This window comes from Acinonyx jubatus, chromosome C2 (genome assembly GCF_027475565.1).
Source record: "Acinonyx jubatus isolate Ajub_Pintada_27869175 chromosome C2, VMU_Ajub_asm_v1.0, whole genome shotgun sequence".
Lineage (NCBI taxonomy): Eukaryota > Metazoa > Chordata > Mammalia > Carnivora > Felidae > Acinonyx > Acinonyx jubatus.
Genome location: NC_069384.1, coordinates 5884782 through 5908176, shown reverse-complemented (window position 1 = coordinate 5908176; position 23395 = coordinate 5884782). Strand labels below are relative to the sequence as shown.

At 43.5% G+C, this 23395-nt stretch overlaps 1 protein-coding gene across 5 annotated transcripts in view; it reads left to right on the top strand.

Annotated features, from left to right (window-relative positions):
* IGSF5 (immunoglobulin superfamily member 5) overlaps nt 1–23395 on the top strand; it is a 97598-nt gene that overhangs the window by 56832 nt on the left and 17371 nt on the right. For 3 of the 5 annotated variants that reach the window (XR_008297523.1, XR_008297519.1, XR_008297520.1), the window contains 2 exons: nt 11920–11992; nt 14797–14912. The gene's annotated coding sequence lies outside the window, so the exon portion shown is untranslated. Of the gene's footprint in view, nt 1–11919; nt 11993–14770; nt 14913–23395 lie in introns of all 5 variants that reach the window. The other 2 variants (XR_008297521.1, XR_008297522.1) reach the window with 1 other exon arrangement.

The window sequence follows — 23395 nt, the reverse complement described above, 5'->3', positions numbered from 1 at the left end:
TCATAGGCTGTGAGATCATGACCTGAGTCAAAGTTGGACGCCCAACTGACTGAGCCACCCAGGTGCCCTTGCATTCCTGGTAATTCTAAGCATGGAGGCAGGGATGTGACTGTCTCACGTGTCCTCCTATGGAGTTCCATTGACCACTGCATTTGCTGTCTTATCAACAGCTTCCTGGAAAAATAAATCACCAAAATCCATTTTATTTCTTTTTGAGAGAGAGACAGAATGTGAGCAGGGGAGGGGCAGAGAGAGGGGAAGACACAGAATCTGAAGCAGATATTCAAAGATATTAAGATATTCAAATGCACTCTCTCGTGTAAATAATTTATGCAAATATAGGCAGATTCCAGCACTGATATCCCATAATTAAAAATCTTGAATTTTGTATCTCTAAGCTTATCAATAACAAAGCAGTCCTCTAATTCCAAAATTTCTTTCTCTTTTTTAGATCAACCTTTTCATATACCAGGAAACCATACATATGACCAAATGACCAAAACAAAACCAAAACCCAGTAAAGCCCCAAATTCCCCAAACCAAAAGACCCCTGGAGTTGTAGAAATTCATCCCTAAGCCCTATGAATATTTTAATATAGACATTTTCCCAAAGTATATTTTTGTGTATTGTAATACACAAGAAGTGTTGTTTGTTTCTTTTTCTTTTTTTTTTTAATGTTTATCTTTGAGAGAGAGACAGAGAGAGAGAGTGTGGGCAGGGGAGGGGCAGAGAGAGAGGGAGACACAGAATCTGAAGCAGGTTCCAGGCTCTGAGCTATCAGCACAGAGCCCGAGGTGGGTCTCAAACTCCAAACCATGAGATCATGACCTGAGCTGAAGCCGAGTGCTTAACTGACTGAACCGCCCGGGAGCCTCAAGGAATGTTATTTGAATACTTGTTGCTTTAACATGATTTGTGTTAGTTTAGAAAACAGAGAGGAAAACTTCAATGAAATACTTTTCTGTCATGTGAGTCGGCAAATACTGTGAGTGGGAGTTATGTAAAAATTAAAAACGAATAGCCACAGAGAGCTTGACCATCGTTGGATGATCTGACTTCGAAGGCAAACCCTTGGTTCCCCCTGGGGTATAGCTTCTCTAGGACCATGGGAGTAGCATGTGGATGGAGGGCCAAATTTGCTTCAGAACCTTTATTTTGCCGTCTTCAATGGAAGCTAAAGAGTCAGCCAATCAACGTTTATTGATTTTCCAAGGTTCCTTAGGATGCAAAGAATGATATTGCCGCCCACACAGAATTTTCGAGTCATTGGTTTCATCAAAGTGCTGTTCTAAGGCTGACTATGCTCACGATGGTACCCTGGGGACCTGCCGTGGGTTCTCACGTGAGCTATATCATCTGAAAGAGAGATACAGCTTCTCTGCTTCTCCGGTCTGTGTACTTTACATTTCTTCAAAGACTGGCTATACTGCAGCCAACGTACAGGTCAGGACTTTCGGAGGGAGTAGGGACATTTTCAGAGGGTCCCAAATTGTCACTTAATGTTAAAATTGGCTCATATCCAGTTACCTCCTTGCCCAATATCCTGACTTCAGGCACAGATTTCTAGTTCAACTCTGGAGAAGGTGATTCCAGGAAGCAGGAGTTAGGGAGTAGGGAGACTGAGGCTGGGAAGGAGGAAGACAGCGGGTATGGATGTTATCCCCAATGTGCACAAAGCCAGTAAAGTTGGCGACTGTGACACTGAGGGCTCAGGGGATGGGGGGGGGTCCTCCTGCAAGGACAGCAGGCTTATTCCTGCTCCATTCTCACTGAGTGGGGACATTAACACCCCCCTCCCTCCCTTCCAACTACCAGAGAAGGTGCTGGAGTGCAAACAGGGGAGGGTTAGGGGGCTGCCTGGGATGGGGTCCTGCAAAGCGTGGGGTGAATCTGAGTGCACAGGGCACTCTTTACCACACCCGTGACAGTGTGTCTGAGGGACGGGACTCCGGTCCCCGGCGGCATTGGCCTCAGCGGCTTACTCTCCCCTTTCCTTTTCCTGCCTGACTCCATAATCAAACAAGTGAAGATCAGGAAAGAGTAGAGGGGGGGACTCAAGCTCCTGGCACCAAGACTTGAATAATTTAAGTCCTGCTTTCTTGGCAAATTGCTGAGTGAATTGCAGCTGTGCTTGGATCATGATGATTATAAGGAAACAAATTAAGGAAGAAGCCTGGGGGTATTGACGAGACCTTTCTTCCATTGTAATCGAGATGAAGTAGTTCTGAAGACCCATAGGGCTAACCACATTCAAAAATTTACCAGTGTGATGTGCTTTAGACTCAGGTGTCTTTTCAGGGCAAACAAAGGCAGGTGTGATTTCAACCTGCAAAATGCAAATTTTAGGTCTGTTTTCTGGAAAACGCACAACTCTACCCTTCAAAGACCAACGGCCAGCAGGGGTGGAGGGCACTGGCTACAGCTGGCCATGTTTTAGGACAGGACCAACATACCCTTGACTTTCTATTTCATCATCAAGATAAAAATGCTAACATCTATCCGCCTATGACACTGTGTGATATAAAACTGTGATGTGTGCCTTCTTAAAGGCTTAAAATATAGAAGACATCACTGAGGGGAGAGACTAAATAATGTCAGGTCAACTGTGAACTGTTAAATGAACGTTTAAGAAAGCAAGTGATTAGCCTGATTACCAAGTGGCAAGGTCGTGAGTGTGACTGTTAGTGCTCATGTGTAGGGAAGGGTGGCTGCGAGATTTTGCTGCTGTTTTCCTGCAGTAATGAGTTCTTTTGGAGAAATGGAGTTCAAGGATGCTTACGTTTAGGAAGAGATAGTGATAAGAGAGCATCCATGGCTAGCCTGGGGCCCCAGAGACGACTCAGAGATGGAGCTATGGCCAATGGTACACCGAGCCTGTTTTCTGGAGAAGAGCACACATTTTGGGCAACGTGAAAGAGTTGTTGTTGGAAGGCAGGCTCTTAGTAATGTTGGAGGAATCAATAAAGACGTGGTGTGTGACGTGCGTAAGTCCAGGGAAGGGGGGGAAGGCAACAGAGGTGGTGGATTTACTGTGCGAGGGAGGAAGGGGGCCAAGGATAGAGAAATCACCAAAAGCGGAAGAAACACTACCAGGGGTCAGAGGATAGCCCAAGAGAAGCTGAAGCAGCAGACAGTGGTCCCGTGAGGAACAGGTGTCTGTGAGAAGCAGGGTAGAACCCAGAGTGGGGAAGGAAACACTAGGAAGGACGTATTCTTGGCTGGGTCTTCCGTATTCCATGCGTGATGGGTTACTGAGGACATTCCGAGGGAGATTTCTTTCTAATGTTTATTTATTTTTGAGAGAGAGAGCCAGAGCGTGAGCAGGGGAGGGGCAGAGAGAGAGGGAGACACAGAATCTGAAGCAGCTCCAGGCTCTGAGCCATCAGCACAGAGCCCGATGCGGGGCTCGAACCCACTGACCATGAGATCATGACCCGAGCCGAAGTTGGACGCTTAACGGCCTGAGCCACCCAGGCGTCCCTTCTGAGGGAGACTTTTAGAATGGCCAGATTCTCTTTGGAGAGCTTTGACCTTGAATCATCTTCCATTATGTGACCAAAGTGCTGGGTCTCATCTCTCATTTTCTTGGTGGTAGAAGCTGGTTGCTGGTGACTTGAGCTGAGTCTGCATGGAAACAGGCCTCCTGGTAGGAGGCCCTCAGTCCTGGCCGAGTGCACAGTCAGCAATTTCTGCAGGGGATGCTTTCCGTCTCAGGCACGAGTCTCACTGCAGTATTTAAGGGGGAGGGGTGCACAGGACACAGCAGCCCTGGCAAGACCTCCCCTCCCTCAGCCTTCCTTCCTGAGGATGAAATGAGAGCTGTTTACCTACTTTCTCCTGAAAGATTATCAGAAATAATCTCATCAGTCTGTACGTACATCTCTCTTTGGCTCAGTCTCCACCAGAACAGGTTTTTGGTGCCTTTTTCCCATCCTGACTTGTGTCCCGTAAGGTTCTCTGTATCTCTTGAGCGGACTTGGTCTTCCACCCCTCAGAACGTTCCACCATGTCCTCTGCAGTCTGGTCTGTCACCAGCAAAGTCTCCTGGACCTTCAAGCTCTTCTCAGAAAGTTTCCTTCTTTCTCAGAATGGGAAGGACACTCCCCCAAGGAGGGGGGGGACACTGTAGTCTCCCCTAAGGACACTGTAGTCCTCTTGAGTGTTGGCTGTTTCTTCTCCAATTCCCCCTGGAGCACAGGGCCAGGACGGGGTTGGGCATCCTTTCTGCCATGAATGGCCTTCTCCCCACCATTTTCTTCCTGCTTTCCTCAAAAATTCTGGCCTTGTCAGGTAACTGCTGTTACCATATCTATCAGTCTGGGTTTTCCAGAGAAACAGAACCCACCTCTAATAATAGAAAATATTATTATGTCATATTGTAATGTATATAGGATATACTATATATATATTTACTATAAGCAACTGGTTCACACGATTATGGAGGAGTCCAAGACCTGTTATGGGCAAGTGAAGACACAGGGAGCTGGGGGGTGTAGTTCTATTCCAAGTTCAAGGGTGTGAAAACCAGGACAGCCAATTTGTGTGAGCTCCTGTCTGAATCTGAGTCTGAAAGCAGAACACTAATGCTGCATTTTAAAAACAGCGAGGCAGAGAGAAAAGACTCTTTCTTATTCTGCCTTTTATTCTATCTGAATCCTCAACAGGTTGGATATGGCCCACCCTAGTGGGAGAGGCCATTGCACTTTACTCAGCCTGCTGATCCACATGATAATCTCATCCTGAAACCCCCTCACACACACCTGGAAAAAGGTTTAACCAAATATCGGGGTGTCCAGTGACACGTACAATCAGCCATCACACCAGATTGTCCTGTTACACTCCCCAGCTCATCTTCTGGTTGCTTCTTGTTCATTGAAAATTGGATACTCCCTTCATTATTTTTATCTGGGGAACTGTAGAGAAAAAAAAAATATATATATATATATATATACACACACACACATACACATTTATGTTTCTGCATAGTGAGAACGTTCTGAGAAAATTTTATTAAACTCGGGGCCTGGGCTAAAAAAATAAGCCTTGGAAGTTGAAGTGTGAGTAGACAGGGAGAACTTTCCGGAAAGATTTGCCTCCCTGGAAGTGTATGTTTACAGTTCAAGGTGGGGATGAGACCCAGGGCCCTCCCTAGGTTATGAAGCTGGAGACACTAATCTCTTCCTCTTAGAGTAATTTATTTACATTCCAAAGGGTGAGAAGCCAGGATTCTTTCCAAGGAGAATTTATTTACACTAGAGAGAGTGATAAAGATTCTTTGCTTGACCAAACTTTAGTCAGGCTCCTGAACCTTCTCCTAGACCGGCTGTGTATTTCCTTGTAAGATCTGGTTTTAGCAAGAACGCTGCCACGTCAGTTACCAGCAGCCCCCACCCTGGGTTTCTGGTCAAGTTCCTCATCCTCCCCTCTCTGCCCATGTGGGGTCTGATCACCTGGCCTGCTTTCAACAACAGTCCTGTTAAGTCCATTTTGCCAGAGTTCCCCTTACCCCTGGTATCTCCTCTTAGTAATTTTCATTTTTTTATTTTATTAAAGTTTTTTTTAATGTTTATTATTATTTTTTTTTGAGAGAGAGAGACAGAGTGAGAGCAGGGAAGGGTCAGAGAGAGAGGGAGACACAGAATCGGAAGCAGGCTCCAGGCTCTGAGCTGTCAGCACAGAGCCCGACGCAGGGCTTGAACCCATGAACCGGGAGATCATGACCTGAGCTGAAGTCGGCCGCTCAACCGACTGAGCCACCCAGGCACCCCTTAGAAATTAAAAAAAATTTTTTTAAATGTTTATTTATTTTTGAGAGACAGAGAAGTGGGAAAGGGCAGAGAGAGAGGGAGGCATAGAATTTGAGTCAGGCTCCAAGCTCTGAGCTGTCAGCACAGAGCCTGCTGTGGGACTTGAACCCACAAACCGTGAGATCATGACCTAAGCTGAAGTTGGACACTTAACCGACTGAACCACCTAGGTGCCCCTCTTCTTAGTAATTTTTTATCCACTGTCTCACACCTGCTCCTTGGCTATAATTTTCATTTGCCATATCAGAGTTTTAAGCCTGGTCTATAGTGAAGTCTCTTTTCCCCTATTTTAATAGGTCTGAATAAAATCTGTTTTTACCACACCAACTACTGTCCAACTCTGGGTTTTCTTAGACAAGAGATAAGTTTTATTTTCCTTTTGCAGAAGGGGAGGAGGGCTATGACATCCTATACAACCACCCAGATTTATGCTTTTATTTGTGGACCACAGTGTGTGTAGGGGGACATCTGATGTAGCTCTAATTGTATCTCACTGTATTACCCCAGGGGCAAGAATTGGGGTATGAGGAAGGAGGGTGGTTACTAGAAGTACTAATTAATCTGTCCTTGTTCTGGAAGGTCACATCATTAGCCTGATACAAACAGCTATAGCTACTGCACGCAGAACATTGTCTTCAACGCTGCTCCAGCATTCTTGGGATAACAACACTCATGTCAAACCACCGCATTCGGTCTTCTCGGGTCCTTCATTTCCTCACGGTGCACACATTTTTCTCTACTCCACTCCCCACCCACTGCTTTGATCATTTCTCACACCTCCAAAATTTAAATTCTAAACATATTCCTCTTAGACTTCCCACTTCTTCCTTATCTTTATTTGCTGCAGTCCTTCTTCTCCCATGATGCTTTGGTCTGCATTGGGACCGCCAACGTACGAGCCTTCCTTCTGCTCTTACCATTACTCCTCCCCCCAGGTTGGAGTTCTTGGTCCTTAAATATAACTAACCGCTCCATTGCCAACACACAGTTCCTTTGCCCCTCTTGACATTGCTTGGCAAAACTCCAGCCTTCACTACAGTAAAATTTCTGGCTATTTCACACCTGCTTTCAAGCAGCAGCATGTGGTGCTAACTGGTCCCATTCTGAATTCGTCACACAACCTCACATAGCTCTTCCGCACTAGCTGCTCCATTGTGCCTGGATCCTGTCTCCTTTGGCCATGTCAGGTGGCCTCCCTGCACTGTTGGCTTTTCCTTCTCTCCTGAATCATTCCCATCAGCCAGCACACTCTATTCCCTGCACCAGAGCATCGTCCTTGTTTGGTTTCTCACCCTCTCTGGTCTTTCTCACCTCATCTGCTGTTCTTTATAGCAACAGTCTTCATTAAAAGTTCTTCAAATCACAGTTCCCACTTTCTTGCTTCCCAATTCCAAACAAGCTTGTGTCCTTTACACCAAGATCATGCTGATCAAGGCCACCAATGACTGCCATCTCGTCAAACCCAGTGGACACTTGGCACTCTCCATGACCCATCAGTGGCATTTGGTCACTTCCTCCTTGAAATCTCCATCCAGTTTCCATGAAGCTCCATTCTTAACTTCTCCTTTCATTAACTTTTCCCTCTGTGTTTTTCTGTTCGTTCTTTAAGATTCTCTTCTTCCTGTGATGTCTAGATGTTGGTTCACTCTGGACTGAGTTTTGTTTAATTTTTTTTAATGCTTATTTATTTTTGAAAGAAAGAGATACAGAGCGCAAGTGGGGGAGGGGCAGAGAGTGAGGGAGACACAGAATCCAAAGCAGGCTCCAGGCTCTGAGCTGTCAGCACAGAGCCTGATTAGGGGCTTGAACTCACGAACTGCGAGATCATGACCTGAGCCGAAGTTGGAGGCTAACCGACTGAGTCACCCAGGAGCTCCTGGACTGAGTTTTAGATTCTTAATCTATAATCTATCCCTAGGTGGCTTCATATTTCACTTAGTCTCATGGCTTTAAAAACCATACATAAGCTGATAGTTCCTCATTTTGTATTCACCCTTGACCTCCCCATGAAGGCTGGACTTTTTATCCAATTCTTGGCATCTCACTGGATTGTTGAATAGACTCCTCAAATCTACATACCAATACTAGATTTCTCCCCAACCTCACTGCTCCCTGTGTCCGTAAATGATGCCACCTATATAGTCTGGCCAGGTGGCTTTGGTTTTCTTCTTCACATCTGCCATTCAGTGTCTTGTTGGAAATATCCTTCAGACACATCTAGGATTCACTCATTGTCACTGCTTCTGTGATTGGCAGAATGGTGGTCCCCCAAAGATGTCCATTCTGTAATCTCCAGAACCTAGGAATGTCACTTTACATGGCAACAGGGGCTTTGCCGATGAGATATGGTCACAGACTTAGGGGGGAGTTTATCCTAGATTATCTGGGTCACATGGGTCCTTAAAAGTGGAAGAGGAAGACAGAAAGGTAGGTCAGAGAGATGTGACATGAGTAGGAGTCAAGTGCTGCTGCAGGCTTTGAAGATAAAAGAGTCCATTAGCCTAGAAATGTGGCATCTTCTGGAAACTGGGATAGCCCTCATATCACAGCCTGCAAGAAAACAGGGACCTTGGCTCTGTAGCCACAAGAAACTCGTTCTGAAAACTCAAAGGAACAGGAAACACTTTCTTCCCTGGAGCCTCCAAAGAGGAACACCACCGTGCCAACACTGATTTTAGCATCGTGAAACTGTTCTGGACTTCTGACCTGCAGAATTGTAAGATCATATGTTAATGTTATTAGATACTAAGATGCTATTAAATAGTAAGTGTGAGGTAAGTATGATACTAAGTGTGCTTGTCACAGCAGCAATGGGAAACTAATACAGCCTCTATTACTGTCACCCTGTTGAAGGCACCATCAGTTCTCATTGTCAATAGTCTCCTATTCACTTCTCCTCCACAAGACAACCAAAGTGATATTTTCATATATAAATCAGATCATGCCATTCTCCTGCTCCTCTAAAAGCCTCTCAACACATTTAGAAAAAAATCCACTAAAAAAAAAATCCAGGTCCGCAAGGCTCTACATGACTGACACCTGTAGAGCTTTATGATCTTGAATTCTTCTAGGCTCCTTCCTTCTCATTTTGCTCCAAACTCACTGGTCTTCTTGCAATTTCTACAATACACCAAGCTCATCACTGTCTCAGAGCTTTATCCTTGCGGTGTCCTTTTTCTTGAATCTTTGCTTTTCCCCCAGATATTCACCAGATTGGCTCCCTCATTTCATCAGGTCATGCTAACATGGCACCCACCATGGGCAGGACTTGTCTGTCAGCCATATTTATAATTGTCTCCCGTCCTACTCCTCCACCTCTATTCCTTCACCTGCTGTATTATTCTTGGTAGCATTTACTAGTACTTGAAACAAATATTACAGACTCATTCCTTTGGTAATAATTGCCTGTCTCTGTCACTAGAAAATAAGTTTCATGAGGGCCCCTAAAAGTTTACCTTGTGTATATATTGCTGTTTTGTGCATTACTGGCTAGAATAGCTTCTGGTATATAATAGGGTTCAATATTTTTTTGTTGAATGAATAAGTGAAGGGCAGTATCTGAGTCTTTGATTTGATAACCCATTTCTTCCATACCTAAGTGCTAGGAGAAGGAATGGAGACAGATATTCTCAATGTTATACATAATTAATTCATTATCAGATCAACATGCCATCAGGCTCCCCAGGTGAAGGGTCTTTGTAGGGCCATGGAGGGCAATGGTGCTGGATTGGGCTTGCATGTTGCACATATCCCAATACAGCAGAATCAGAGCCAAGGGGAAAGTCAAACAGGAAAGCATTTGATGGGTTTTAGTCAGCTGCTGCCTAAGGGTGTTGGGGCTCGGAGGTGCAAGAGGTCAGAGCATTTTGCTTGCTTGCTCCTTTGGTTTTCTGCTGAACTCACAGAGTTTTTGAACATAATGATGACTGGAAGAAGGTTCTCCCCCACTCCTATTTACAAAATGAGCCTGTACCATGCTGTCACAGCCTACAGGAAAGGTCACTGAGCATGACCTTCCAATTAAGTCACACATCTAGCATCTCTCATTTCTGATGACATCGCTGAAATGCTGAGACATCAGGGCATGGGATTTTTTTTTTTTTTAAAACAACAATTTATTCATGGAACAACTCCTTCACATAGGGAGGAAATTCCAGCAGGTGAGCCCTTGGGTCTACACAACCAGCAGAACTCCTTTGTCTCATCATCCACTTCCTTCCACCTATGCTTCAAGACCCAGTGGCACAGCAGGGCTCAAGCTTCTGTAGGCTTCTTTGTGTACATCACAAATTTTCTTGTAGTTTTTTTTTTAACCTTTACTTGTCTATTAAAAAAATAGTAATTTTGTCCTGGTCAAGTTACTCCTTTCCTGGATGAAGTTGTATTTTGGTATGCATGTTGACTTTCGTATTTCCATCTGTAGCAATCTACAGAGTCATGTAGAGCTGCACAGAGAGATGCCTTGTAATGGATAATGATACATGATGACATTTCCTAGAGCTTACTATGTGCCAGGCTCTATGCTAAGAGTAATACAGTAAAACCTTGGTTTGTGAACATAATTTGTTCTGGAAACATGCTTGTAATCCAAAGCACTTGTATATCAAGACGAATTTCAAGAACCATTGGCTCAGTTGTGATCATGCGATGTTTGGTGTCATGTACTACTCGTATTGCAAGACATCGCTCTTTATCAAGTTTAAATTTATTAGAAATGTTTGCTTGTCTTGCAAAACACTCACAGAACAAGTTACTCGCAATCCAAGGTTTTGTTGTACTTTATATGGATAGTCTTTCCTCCTCCCTTCTCTTGACTTTAGTCCAGCTTCTGTTCCCAAGACAGCAGGGAATCTGTTCATGTCGAAGTCAATGACCGCCATCTTGTTAAGACTCAAGAGAGCCACATGGTTTCTCTCACTGGCCCTCTTGGCCACATTTGACCCAACTGACCACTTCCTTCTTCCGAAACGTTTTCTTCTTTCACTCCCATTTTGCTTCATTCTCTTGATTTTCCTCCTCCCTCAAATTGCTTTCTTTTCTTTTTTTAATATTTATTTATTTTTGAGACAGAGAGAGACAGAGCATGAATGGGGGAGGGGCAGAGAGAGAGGGAGACACAGAATGTGAAGCAGGCTCCAGGCTCTGAGCTGTCAGCACAGAGCCTGACGAGGGGCTGGAACTCACAGACTGTGAGATCATGACCTGAGCTGAAGTTGGATGCTCAACTGACGGAGCCACCCAGGCACCCCTCAAATTGCTTTCTTTATTGATTGTTTTTACCAGATTTCATGTTGGGGAAACTTGATCCATGACCCTTTTCTTTTTCTGTTTACATGTCTCCTTAGGTGATTCATTATGGTCCTATGCCTTGATATACCATACCTATGCTAATAACTTCCAAATTTATTTTTACTTCTGACTTTTCCCTTGAGCTCTAGCTTCATTTATGCAACTGTCCCCTTGACGTCTCTGTTTAGATGTCTACTATGATTCTCAAACCAAAAATCCCCAAATAGAACTTTTAGTGACACCTACTATAAAATGGAAAAAAAATTTAGAAGCCATTCTGGACTCAACTTTTTGCATTATTGCAACATCCAAATCCATTAGGAAGTCCTGCCAGTCTACTTCCATAATATACTTCCCCAACTTATCCAGTTGGTACATCCCCATGGCTGCCACCATGGTCTAAGCCACCATCACCTCTTGTCTCGATAACTACCCTAGCTTCTTTACTGGTCTCCTTGTTTTTAGTCTAGTTCCAGTCCAAATAGCATGAAGTGTTTAAAAATGTAAATCAGATCTTATTTATTTTTTTGTTAAAACTATCCAAGAACTCCTCATTACACTTTAGGAAAAAAAATTCCTCCAAGGTCTACTAATCTGGCTCTACCCTATTATTATGACTTCAGTTGGCACCCCCTACCCCTACTTTACCAGCCCCTGCGCACGCACACTGCAATACCATGCTGCAGACTCCATGGCCTATTTTGTCTTTCCCTGTTGGTCAATTTTGTTTCAATTCCAGGGCCTTTGTGTTAGTTGCTCCTCTGCATTGGACACTGTTCTCATACATGTCATTCGGGTCTTATATTTGTGCCACCTTTTCAGAGAGGCCTTCCTTGCCTGATTGGGAAACTGAGGTCCAGAGAGGTCCAGTAACTTGCGTGAGGCTGCTGTGCTGGTAAGTAACATGTGTGAGATCTGATCTCGGGTGGCCTGACTCTACTTCCTGTGTTGTGACCACTGTTTTCTCAGTCACTACTTTCTCATAATAGGGGCTTGTTAATTAGAGCTGCACTTGCAGAAGGTACAAGGGATGAAAGGAAGTGGAAGCGTTGAATAAGGAAGAAGTGAGTCCATGAGCATTTCTGGCAACAGCAGCAGAGCCCAGTAACAGAGCAACTGGATGCTGAATAAAGTGAAGAGTGAGCCTGTTAAATCCTCAGGGCAGCCAAGAATAAGACATTACATCATTATCCACAGCTTACAAGATCAGGACTGCAAAACTAGCCTGCTCTCCCCAGCTAGGGAGGTATTGTTTATTTCCTAGGGACGTAAAACAGGCGTAAGAACCTAACATGTACTTATATCTGTGGTTAGCACCTTATACTTGATTTAACAACCTAGCAAATACCCTCAACAATTTGTCACAGTGTGACCGTTATTCTCAACTAAGCCCTTTAGTTTAACATTGCTATTAAAATACTCCCCATGGGTATTGGTTGAAGTAGAAATACTTGAAACTGGTGAGTAACATTGTCACAGGACTGGAATCAGAAAAGGTGATGGAAATAATAAATAGAAAGAGTGGATGTATCAACTCTTAGGTCACCTAGGTGTTCCTTTTCGGTGATCTCTAGCCCAACCTTCTTGGGAGGGAGAAATACAGGAGATCCTTATGAGGTGGCCAAGAAGGAGGGCTATTCCATAAACATACTCAGATGCCAGCATAATCTTTTAGAGCATGCACCTAGTTTAATAGGTTCCTCCCCGAATGTATGTCCATCTAGAACCTGTGAATGTGACCTTATTTGGAAACAGATGTACTCAAGTTAAGATGAGGTCATTAGGATAGGCCCTAAATCCAAAATAACTGGTGTCTTTACAAAGGGGGGGAATTTGAACACAGAGGTGTGGACGCACAGGGAGAAAGCTGTGTGAAGACAGAGGCAGAGACCGGAATGATGCGGTTATAAGCCAAGCGCTGCCAAGGACTTCCAGCAACGTCCAGAAGCTGGAAGGGGTGAGGAGGGACGCTCTGCTAGAATCTTCAGAGAGAGCATGGCCCTGTTGATGCTTTGACTTTAGACATCTGGCCTCCAGAACTGTGAGAGAATAAGTCTTTGTTTTTATAAGCCATCTACTTTGTGGTAATTTGTTACGGTAGCCCCAGGAAACGAATACAGAGTGACTAGATAGTTGGCCACAATGAGATGCTCAATTTAAGTAAAAATTCCTGTAAAATTTCAAAAAATAATATAAAAAATAGAAAACATGTTTTTCTTTTAAAAAGGAGTTTCTAGCAGTCTATTTGAGCAGACAGTGCATGCCCATGGTGCTCACATGAAAATCAATCTGGGAATGTGTGAAAAGCACCCCCTCCTTCCTCTGTTCCCACTTACTCTCTTCATGGGCAACAGTTTTATTAGTTTCTTGTGTATTCCTCCTGGACAATTTTGTGCATATACAAGAAATTGAAGGACATATTCTCCCCCTATTTAAAAAACAAATCATAGCATCCTATATATGCTCTGCCTAGCATCTTGCTTTTCTCACTCAATTATTTATCTTGGAAAACTTTCCATATGAATATATAAAGAGCATCTTGGTCCATTTTTATAGCTACAAAATTTTCCATTGTGTGCTTGGAATGATAATTTATTTGGCTGGCCCTGCCATGACGGTCATTTAGATGGCTTCCAGGATTTTGCTTCCCCTCCTCCAGACCCTGGAAACCACCAATGTACTTTCTGTCTCTATGAATTTGACCACTCTTGGCACCTCATACCAGTGGCATCATTTGATGCTGAACTTTTAATCTGGTGTATTTCATTAGCATGATGCCTTCAAGGCTTTTCTATGTGGGAGTGTGTGTCAAAATTTCCTTCCTTTTTAAGGCTGAAAAATATTGCACTGTATGTAGAGACCACATTTTGCTCATCCATTCATCCACGAATAGACTTTTGGCTTGTTCCCACCTTTTGGTTCTTATGAATAATGCCACTATGAATATGGGGTTACAAATATGTGTTCAAGTCCCTGCTTGCAGTTCTGTTGGGTATCTACTCAGAAGTGGAGTTGTTGGACCAGGTGATAACTCTATGTTTAATTTTTTGAGGAACCTTCATACTGTTTCCACAGTGGCTGCAGCCTTTTACATTCTTGCCAACAGTGCACCGGCTTCCAAGTTCTCCCCGTCCTCGCTAATACCTTGCTTTTTTCACTCAATTATTTATCTTGGAAAACTTTCCATATGAATATATAAAGAGCATCTTGTTATTTTCTGATTTTTTTAAATAATAACTATCTTAATGGGTGTGAAGTGGTATCTCATGATTTTGATTTGCTTTTCTCTAATGGTTAGTAATATTGAGCACATTTTTATGTGCTTTTTGGCCATTTGGGTGTCATCTTTGGAGAAAAGCCTATTCAAGTTCTTTGATCATTTTTTAAAAAGATTTATTTATTTATTTATTTATTTATTTATTTATCAAGGATGAGCAGGGGAGGGGCAGGGAGAGAGGGAGAGAGAGAATCCCAAGACGTGGGGTTTGAGCCCACAAATCGTGAAATCATGACCTGAGCCAAAACCAAGAAACAGACACTTAACCAACTGAGCCACTCAGGCGCTCCACTTTTTTATATATTCAAACACCACGATACATTTGCTACTTTTGATAAAAAATATATAACAGGCAGTAGTTATAACATAAGGACTTTTCTGCCTCACATTGAACAGAATTTATCCTTTCCTTTCCAACTCAGCGATGTCTTGCCCCCGTGACTTCACCGCCCTGCAGGACAGGAAAAACCGAGGTGTTGGCCATGATGCAAACATCCAGATGTTGACGTTGTCGAGCCAACACTTTCGACTTCTTGGTGTAAGATTTTCAGTTCATTTACTTAACATTTACTATGATCCTGCTATAGTGGGCACTGTTTTTGCAGTTGACAAAATGAAAGTGAACTAGAAATGGTTACTGTCTTTGTAGATCTTGCAGAGGAATAGACAAATAATTATAAGAGAAGGTGCAAGGGCTGTAGGTCAGTGGGAATGCAGGGAATGTTCTTGGGCATTACTCTAATTAGAAATGTCTTGGGCTCTATCACATGAGTCCAAAGACATAGAGGACTGTTACTCTATCAGATAATCATAAATTAGAACCAGAACATGGGGCGCCTGGGTGGCGCAGTCGGTTAAGCGTCCGACTTCAGCCAGGTCACGATCTCACGGTCCGTGAGTTCGAGCCCCGCGTCGGGCTCTGGGCTGATGGCTCAGAGCCTGGAGCCTGTTTCCGATTCTGTGTCTCCCTCTCTCTCTGCCCCTCCCCCGTTCATGCTCTGTCTCTCTCTGTCCCAAAAATAAATAAACGTTGAAAAAAAAATTAAAAAAAAAAAGAACCAGAACAAAGGCTATTTGCAATGTCTCCACCCTAAACTCATCACTTTCCTATAGGCTCTTCAGCTACAAACTGGTACAAAGGTGGGGTATAAATTCATAAAGTCACGAGTAGCGAATAGTGGAGATGAGTCATTCTAATTAAATTTTTCTTGAACACCTACTGGATGACCAATATTGTGCTTAGGCAGGGTCATAAAAATACTTCTCTGATCTTCTCCACCTCAGCCTTGTAGTAAATCTGTCTCCTGGGGCAAGACTGACAAAAATGGCATATGGTGCTTATGGCAGACATCACCAGTTGATGGTGGCTTTTACCCACTTAGTCCGTGGTGGCTTCCCAACCCATGGCCATCAGTCAATAAGAGTTGGCATTATAGATTAAGCCCATTTGCTATTTGGTTGCTGAGGTCTCTATTTGGGTCTCCTCAAATTTGGGGGTCTCTATTAATGTCTGTTGCTTGGAGGAGAGAAAACTTTAGTGATTCAGGGAATGAAGCCAGAGAGGCTGTCCCCTTCTGGGCCTGGATTCTGGTGAGTTAAGGTTGCCACCTCTTTTTTTACTCCTAAGTTTATAATTTCTCTTTAAAAAATATTATGTTTAAGAACAAAAGCTTCAATGTGCTGGTCCTTGAAAAGAAACAGTCATTGCAGGCTTTCATTTGACTGATGTGTTCACACATTTGTTTTCATCCTGTTCGTCTCTGTATCCCGAGCTCCTGCCGTAGTGCTTAGGACATGATAGGGCTCAGAGAACATTAGCTGGATGAATGGCTGAATTTACAGGAAGCCAGAGTGTTGAGATTACCCATTTGGTTAAATAAAAGTACACGTAGATGGTAGTATAATCACCAAGTCATTGTTTCCCAGGCAAGGAGGAGTGTTCTCTGATAAGATTGCTACTTGAAAGCCATGTATTCAGGTATTCATTCATTCATTTATTCATTCAGAGTATGTTTGTCTTGGGTACTTGAGGGCAGACCAGGAGCATGATCCCCCAACCCCATGGAGCTTCCAGTCTAGTTGAGGTGACACACCTTGACACACCTTAGACAATTAAATACACAACTACAAACTGATAAATACTGGAAGAGAGAGTTCAAGAAAGAAGCAGTTTAGATGGGGTGTAAAGTAATCAAAACCACAATGAGATACCACCTCACACCTGTCAGAGTGGGTAACATTAACAACTCAGGCAACAACAGATGTTGGCGAGGATGCGGAGAAAGAGTGTTTCTTTTGCACTGCTGGTGGGAATGCAAACTGGTGCAGCCACTCTGGAAAACAGTATGGAGGTTCCTCAAAAAATTAAACATAGAACATCCCTACGACCCAGCAATTGCACCAATAGGTATTTACCCACGGGATACAGGTATGCTGTTTCGAAGGGGCACATGCACCCCCATGTTTATAGCAGCACTATTGACAATAGCCAAGGTATGGAAAGAGCCCAAATGTCCATCAACGGATGAATGGATAAAGAAGATGTGGTATATAGATACAGTGGAGTATTACTTGGCAATCAAAGAAGAATGAAATCTTGCTATTTGCAACTATGTGGATGGAACTAGAGGGTATCATGATAAGCAAAATTAGCCCAAGAAAGGCAAATATCATATGACTTCAGTTATATGAGGAATTTAAGAGACAAAACAGATGAACATAAGGGAAGGGAAGCAAAAATAATATAAAAACATGGAGGGGAACAAAACATAAGAGACTCTTAAATATGGAGAACAAACGGAGGGTTACTGGAGGGGTAGTGGGAGGGGGGATGGGCTAAATGGGGAAGGGGCATTAAGGAATCTACTCCTGTAATCATTATTGCACTATATGCTAACTAACTTGGATGTAAATTAAAAAATAAATAAGTTGTTAATAACAAAAAAATGCGGTGTAAAGAAAGGTTGGCTGGTGAAGAGGTGGGGTGGAACTCGGCACTCAGTCCTTCACCTGGAGGTCTTCTGAGCCCTGACACACACCCCAGCAGGAAGGACCAAGAGGTACCAAGAAGCTGCTCTTGTTGTATAGGAGGCCCGTGGGTTCTTAGAGTGAACTGTTCTCCTCCATGAGTATGCGGTGTCTTATCTAACATGCTCTACCTGTGGTGGGATCGGAGTATGCTTTCCAACATCATTAAAATTTTAGCTGCTCAGACTTTGGTTCCAGAGAGGCAATAAACTAAATATTTAAGAGGGCCTAGGATTAAAGTAGACAGACAACCCCCCAAAAGTCTCCTTCTTTGTAATTATAAAAATTAGCATAGTTTCCACTTCATGAAAATGTACGCTTACAGTTTATTGGTTTTCACTTTATGGTGGCTTAACTAAATCTGAGCTCGGATTTTTAAAATTCCATAAAAATAGTGACTTGATTCTGTTCTATTTAAAGCTTCAATTTCTTTTCTCAATTTTATGAAACAATTTTAATTTTATGTCAGATTTCAAATCCTGGTAAGACTTTGGAATGCTTATGCTATTTGATTGGCTCCCTCCCTCCCTCCTTTTCTCCTTCTTTTTACTTCTTCTTTCTTTCTTTCTTTCTTTCTTTCTTTCTTTCTTTCTTCTTTCTTTCTTTCTTTCTTTCTTTCTTTCTTTCTTTCTTCTTCCTTCCTCCCTCCCTCCCTTCCTTCCTTCCTTCCTTCCTTCCTTCCTTCCTTCCTTCCTTCCTTCCTTCCTCTGTGTTCTCTCTCTCTTTGCAAAATATAGAATTTGAACCTAAAAAAACCCTCTAAAATTAAACCCTAAAAAAAAGTTAGAACCTGTCTTCTCTTTACTAATACACTCTGTAAAGTTTTTTAGTTATCTCTAGAGTAAGACAAAGGAGACCATTTTACAACCCTGTCTACCAATAAGGATAGATACAAGAAACAAAATGTTTAAAGACTGATCGTTAGTATTCTCTGTTCATGTGACCATACTATCGACTTCCAGGAAGTCAATATTCATCAACTTTCCATTTGCTTCTGCATAACCAAGTCTTCCTATTATCTATTTTTCGTCCCTGGTATCCGATGTTTGGGGCCACTTGCTGCTCCCTTGGCTGGGGCAGTGCTTCCACTTCCTGAATGTCCTTCTCAGGGTGGTCTTTGCAGCAGAGGATCAAGATGAATGTCCCTGGAGTTCTGGCGATAGCCCAGGATGGCTTACCAAAGGCATGAGGCTCTTGTGTGATCTCATAGTTTCATATTTCCCCTATAATTGCATTTCTATTATGTTCCTATTTGTTTTAAAAATGTTTATTTCTCCAAATCTTCAAGTAACCTTGATGCTTTCAGATGCTCTATCAGGCACTTGTGCCCTACAGCTGTGTGTCTGAGGAACAGGGAGTACTTGGCCCAGATGAGCTGCACAATGTCTAGTTAAGGTTGATTGAATGCTCTTGGCGGTGGGCGGAGACCGGAGCCTGATCTTCTCATGTTGCCGGAGGAGCCAGCAACCTGCTGTCCCAACTGTGAACACAGTCCTACTCCCATATCTTCCCCACATGGCTCCTCAAGTGAGTCCACAGGAACCAGCAGGAAACTGGAGAAAAGAGGGCCACTTACATGTGGCTCAGTCAGGGCACTGTTTACATTTGTAGGGAGAATCTCTTTCCTGATAGAAGGCACCAAATGCAGCTTTTTCAATATCCTCTCACATCTCCAAATGCCATCTCCTGCCTGAGGGACCTCCTTTATTGCCCCAGCTAGAGATGGGATCCTCCTCCTTCAAACCCACATGGCAAAAGCAAAGTGGAACAAAACAAAAGAAAGAGACAGAGTTGAACAGAAAGTGATCGAATTAGAGAATCATTATTTTGTCATTGCCACTAATTGGGTCAGGTGAAACCATGAGTTGAAAAGTTTGGGAGCAGGATCATCATGCCGCATCAGAGTAGCACTCCCCAGGCTATTTATTAATCACAAGGGGAAACTTCCCTTCCCATCCCAGCCACCTGTCAGCATCAGGGTCAGGGGAGAAGCTGACATCATGGGCTCCTGCTCTGATGAAAGGAGAAGGGCAGGCATCAAATATTTAGCATTCTGGCCCAACACGTTGCACCTGAATCTAATAATGAGGCCACCATGAGACAAAATCAGACTGCATGACATTCTACAGAACAATAGGCTTGGGCTCTTAAAAAATATGGTACTAATGAAAACGAAAACAAAAACAGAGGCAAGGGATCTGTTCTGGGTAAAAGGAGACAAAAGAGGCATGAAGATTACGTGGTCCTTGGTAGGGGTCTTGGATAGCTGGGACATATGATAATATTATTTATCAGTGTTAAATTCCTCAGGTGTGACAGTGATATTCAAATTATGTAGGAAAATATCCCCCCCCCCCCTTTTTTTTTAAAAGAAACATTTGGGGATGAAACCTTTGGGGATGAAGGGTTATAAAGACTTGAACTTACTTTCAAATAATAGATAAATAGATAAGGATAGAGCCAGCAGCAGAAAGAGAGAGGGAGAGAGAGAGGGAGGGAGGGAGGGAGGGGGAGAGAGAGAGAGAGAGAGAGGAGAGGAGGGCAAGCAAATGTTGGGGAGATGTGCATAGTTGGTGACATGGGTTCAAAGGTATGTGAGTGTTTATTGTATTTTTTACTTTTTTTTTGTAGATTTGAAGTTTTTCACACTTAAAAAAAAAGATCCATGGCAACATGGCAACATTCCTATCTACAACTCTCATTTGGCAAATTTTAAATCTTGTGCTCCAGTTGTTTGTGGGTGTTCTACTGTCCTAATAAGATGCTGACTTTTTCTCTCTTCTGCATTCTACAAGCACCCAATGAGGCTAATTCATGGCTTGCAAGCCACCATACAGATTCCATAAATATCACTTGCATGAGTGCTGTGTACTAATACCTTGAACATTGAGTAAATGAATGAGCTTCTGCTCTGGGGCAAGTCTCTCTTGCAAAATCTCTTTCATAAGGAATTTTCACCTCTGTGGTCATGAAGGTCTTGTGGGTCCTTTCAGCATTCAGGCTCCACGTTCAGGATGCTGTAGGTCTTGACCTTGAAGGCCTGACCTTCATCTACACAAGGTGATGGGAATTTTTGTGTGTGTGGCTTATATGAGAGAGCTGCCCAAATAACTTGAAAGTAATGCAATAATAAGGCTTTTACAATGGAGGAGAGATGAGGCACATTTAAGATGATAAAGTTTTTATGAAGTTATGTTTTAAGCACGGACAATAGAAGGGAAATGCACATTTAAGTTAGAACAGTCAGTTTTTGCAAAACAATATATTTATTCAAGGTTCAGGAACCTTGTATATTTTTCTCATTTCCATTTGACTTGGGAAGCACTTGTTAATTTTATAAAGGGGCTCTGTGATGGCGATGAGAGGCTCTCAACCTTCACATCACATCCCAATGAAGTCTTGGGACTTTCACGATCTTTTTCTTGAGTACCCCACAATTTGTTGCTTTTCTGAACCCATCCTGGATGGAGATGAAAGCATATAGCTTCTTCACTGAAGAGACAGGTTGATAGTGAAGGACTACTCCCTTTCTCTTAGGAGGACTGGTGTTTTTCCAGTGGGGTTCCTTCATGAGTTTTGAATTCTGAGCACCTCCAGGTTCGGCTGGATGCTGATGGGGACTCCTGCTGCTGCTGAGGCTCCAGGTGGAGGGGTCAGCACTGTTCCTAGGGATGTACAGGAAAGCAGACACTCCACCTATAGTTCAACCCCATTATCAGTCAGACGGCCAGCTGACTGCCTTCCCTAGCTCACCTGCAAAGCAGGCACACCTTGCCAAGGTGAGCGTTATTACTTCTTGGAGACAAGGCAGTTGGTCTCACCCAATGAGAGGGATGTCGCTTCTATAACATGATCTTGTTGTTGCCCCCTTGCAAAGCAATAAACCCTGGTATTATTGTGCCCAGGAGTGTTTGGCTTCTTCCCAGGGCCAGCTTCCATTACAGGAGCCTCCTTGCTGGCTGTGAATGGGTTTGTCTTCGTCTGCAGGAAGGAGGACACTATTCTAATGAGATTGTTTACCTCCAAATCTTTCCCAATGATTGGAACAGTGTCTGTGTTCTCAATTCATAGGCTTGCAAGTTATTGGAGGATATAATAAAATTAGACCAAAGCCCCCGCTAAATTCTATGTATCATGCTTTGCTTTTGTTATTGTTTTTGACTCTATTTGAATTTTTTGATTCCAGTCTGGAGCACAAAGAGATCCCCCTCTTCTCTTTCAATTTCATGGACCAGTGGGGCTGAAGGGTATATTCACAGGGCACACTGTTGTTTCTCTCATCTTGGGTCCTGTGGTGTCCTAATGATTGACTTACTTGAATATTTAAATTTTACTTTATATTAATTTTTTAAAATAGGAAATATATTTGCAAGACTTGAAATTCAAAACAATGAGATATTTCTACCCATTCCATCTCCCACCTGCCCTGTGCTATGATCCTCTACTTGCCCTCAATGTCCATTTTATGCTCTCTTCTGCCCCGTCAGCCTAAAAGCTGCCCTGTGAAGTGCACTGACTAGCCTTCTTGCCCATCAGCCAGGAGGAGGTGCTGTCAGGGGGTCAGGGAGAGTGCTGGAGGGAGCCTGGGTGGCATATACGTATACAGTTTTACTCTCCTCCTTAGACGAAGGGCAGCACAGTTTTCACTGGATGGTATATCTTGGAAGTACAGTATATCAGTGCATAAGGAGACTCCTTCTGTTCTCTCTCCTTTTCTTCTTCTTTTCCTCCCTTCCCTCCTGCCCTCCCTCCTTTGCGCCTGCCTTCCTTCCTCCCTTCCTTCCTTCCTTCCTTCCTTCCTTCCTTCCTTCCTTCCTTCCTTCCTTCCTTCCTTCCTTCCTTCCTTCTTCTCCTGCTCTAGTCCTGCCTGAATTAATAAAGTTTTTGTTCACACTTGCTGTGTGTGTCAGGGTTGGGGGCGGAAGGTAAGTTGTATGTCCCATGGTGTGGTCCCACTGAGTGGGAGAGGGAATCTGTGTTTGGGTTTGGATGTTCCCAAATTCACCTTCTTAGGGGATTGAGCACCAGGATGTTTGGGAGCTAGAGAGAAAAAGAGATTGGGAGAGTGGCAGGGAAGGCTGAGAGATAGGGATGGGTGGGTAGGTGGGGGGAGGTACAGTGTCTTTGACCACAGTGGGTCAGCACTGTCTTTTGCTTCACCTTTGCAAAGCTTTCTCCTCAGCCCTTTGGTCTACAATGTGTGAGCCCAGGGGAGCCCTTGGTCCTGTGACCTCAATATGTGCTTGTGGTCTGACAGAGGAGCTAAAAAGCAACCTGCATTAGGGTCTATCAAATGAAAAAAAATGTTTTAGCTATATTTGACTCAGGTTTTAATTTATTCATGGGGCTGATGGCCTCCCAGCATGTTGCCCATCTGGCATCGCTATCTGGGAGCACTATTTAATCTGAGGAGCTGAGAGCCTTTGACCCCCTTCTACTTTCCATTCCCAGTGGCTGACTTACTTACTCTTATCAAGTAAGAGTTACTAGTTCAATTTCCCTTCCAAGAAAGGAAGGAAAGAAAATGGCCATTCTGGAAAAAAGTGGGAGGCTTTCTTAGAAGAAGGTTTTTGGGGGGAGAAGTCACAAGGTATAAACAACTCAACAAGAGCAGTGGAAAGCCGTTGTTCTCCACTGGGAAGTTCTGCCAACATAACTATAGGGTCATGAGAGAGGAGAACTCTCCTGCTTTCCCACCTGGAAATGTTTTCCTTTGAGCTTTTTGACTGAACAGAAAATCCATCTTGACTTGGAGGTGAGCAGTACAAGTCATTCCTACCTGCATTTGGAGACCCAGGCTCTGTCAGGGGCAAAGCAGGCACAAGCTTCCAGAGAGAACAGTCTGGAAGGGGATCTCAGGCAGGACCCAACTTCCAAAGGTGACCAGCTTGCCCACAGCTTCCTTTTCTGCTGGGCTTAGGTGCCCTTCCTCCTGAAGTTATTTAGAATAACATGGCCCCTAAATCTAGAGCCCTGGCAAACAGGTGTTGGGTA